Raw genomic sequence first — 2,475 nt, forward strand, 5'->3', positions numbered from 1 at the left:
TCTTTCTTTCTTTCTTTCTTTCTTTCTTTCTTTCTTTCTTTCTTTCTCTCTTTTCTTTCTCTTTCTTTCCTTCCTCCCTCCCTCCCTCCCTTCTTTTTTTTTTTTTTAACTAGGCTCCACACCCAGCATGGAGCCCAACACAGGGCTTGAACTCATGACCCTGAGATCAAGACCTGAGCTGAGATCAAGAGTCAGACGCTTAACCAACTGAGCCACCCAGGTGCCCTGTGTCTTCTGTTTCTTATAAGGGCACATATCATTGGATTTATGGCTCATTTGGGTAATCCAGGATGATCTCATTCTGAGATCCTAACTTAATTGTATCTACAAAGATATAGAAGGTCACCAAATAAGGTTATCTTTATCCAAATAAGGTCATCTTTTTCCAAATAAGGTCACCGTCACAATATCTGGGGGTTAGAGATGGATATATCTTTTGGGAGGCCATCATTCAACATACTACAGTGGTCATCTCTCTCCCAACTTGCTGTATTGGCCCAAAATTGCCACTGTTTAGAAACACAACTGAAATTTAATCACTATACCTCTAGCAGGCCCCTATTAAAAAGTAAAATATCTCCAAGAAAGGTCATTTGAACATTTAGTGCCCATTAGTACAGGGTAGAGAGCAGGATCCTGGGGGAAGGGGACAGAGAAGGCCAATATTAGTTAAGCAATAAGAGGCAAGGATGGTCTGGTACATGGGATATCATGGGGTAAAGGACTGGATTGTGTTCAGTTGAAGACCTTGTACCCCAGCAGATTGAACCCATGAAAGAGCACTCCCATTGGGAGGCAAAGGCAGAGTTTGACCATTCCTAATTTTGCATCATATTTTTTTTTAAAGTAGGCTCCACGCCCAGCGTGGAGCCCAATGCGGGGCTTGAATTCACAACCCTGATATCAAGACCTGAGCTGAGATTAAGAGTCAGATGCTCAACCAACTGAGCCACCCAGGTGCCCCCTAATTTTGCATCATATTTATGCTGTGCTCCCCTGCCTGGACTGACCACCTGACCAGGGACACTGGCCACCTTTCTGCCCTCATCTCTTGGTTCCTGGAGCATCCCAGAGCAAGTGGGAGGCCTGCAATGGAATTGAATTGGGTTTTTAAACATGGACAGGATGTCAATAGTCATTTATCCCATCATGAAACATAGGTCCATGAGTTGAGAGTCTGATGCCTAACAAGTGGCTAAGGATGGACTCCTAACTCCCAGGTGAATGTTTCTCCTACTACCTTTGGTCATCTCTAACGATCTCAGTGAATTTTAGGAATAGGTTTCATGTATACAAATCTTTCTGTCAGAATTGGACTTTCTTTAGACAAACAGTTGACATCACAAAATCCCACATTTGTAGAGATTCCAGTGGTGTACAGTACTGCTTGCTCCCCGGGGGTATGGATTTGACCTCTCTATTATATTTCAACTATGCCTTATGAGCCATTTTGTAATGAATACATGAATGAAGGAACAAATACATAATTTAAACCAACCTTCCCTTTCAGGATTTTATGTGTTTGCCCAATGTAAGAACCGACGTTAGCAAACACAGCCCCAAGGAGCGGAAGTCTCATTTAAGCCTCTTCTTACTGATAAGTGGGAACCTGAGGTCTACTAAGAGAATTGTCCATGCCGTTTACTCCATGAGACCGCACAGAGCAGAGCGGGTAAGTTGTGTTCTGGAGCCAGACAGCCTGGGTTCCCATTCTGATTATTCAATTAATTCACTGGGGGGTTTGGGGGCTAATTATTTAACTTCTTTAGGATTCAGTTTTCTCATCTGTAAAAGGAAAGGAGAATAATATTGCCATCTCTTAAGGCTGTCAAGAGAGTTAAAGCAAACTTAAAGAGTGAGTTTTTAGGAAGTGTTCATTGTTACGACTTCTCTCAGAAGCAATGCTTTTCATAGAGAGTTTGTCAAGATCAGATGGGTTGGAAACACAGGAAGTATATGGTCAATGCACTGCCCTCTGGGCTGGTGTAGGGATAAGGAGATGACAGTTCTTTATCTAAGGATCCAGTTTTGCCAATCTGGCTCTCCACCTAAACATCCACTCCCTGAACCCCTCCAGGCTCTGAACCTGTCTCGCCTATGATCTGCTCTCCATGGAGCCCAGCTCTATGTGCACAGGTATTACAATGAAATTCATCATCAGAAAGATTTCCTCCAGGCTCCCCAAGCACATGGTGTGGCAAGTTGGTAATTACGTGTGTTGTTTGGAGTGTGAGGTATTATAAAACTAGAAATGCCATAAACTTTTTAGAAGTGAGGGTTAGTGTGGAGATTACCCACGACTGTAATGGTTTCCAAATGCAAATTGAACATCTTTCTTTTGATCCCGGATGATGGCAAGAAGTGAACATAGATCTTTGATCCCATGCCAGTGTCTAGAGAAATTATGAGGTCTCTGGGATGGGATAATAGACCCTCCTCAAGACTTCTAGCTTCAGGACATTGTTTAATCTCTAT

Source organism: Phoca vitulina, unplaced genomic scaffold (genome assembly GCF_004348235.1).
Source record: "Phoca vitulina isolate PV1807 unplaced genomic scaffold, GSC_HSeal_1.0 scaffold5, whole genome shotgun sequence".
Taxonomy (NCBI): domain Eukaryota; kingdom Metazoa; phylum Chordata; class Mammalia; order Carnivora; family Phocidae; genus Phoca; species Phoca vitulina.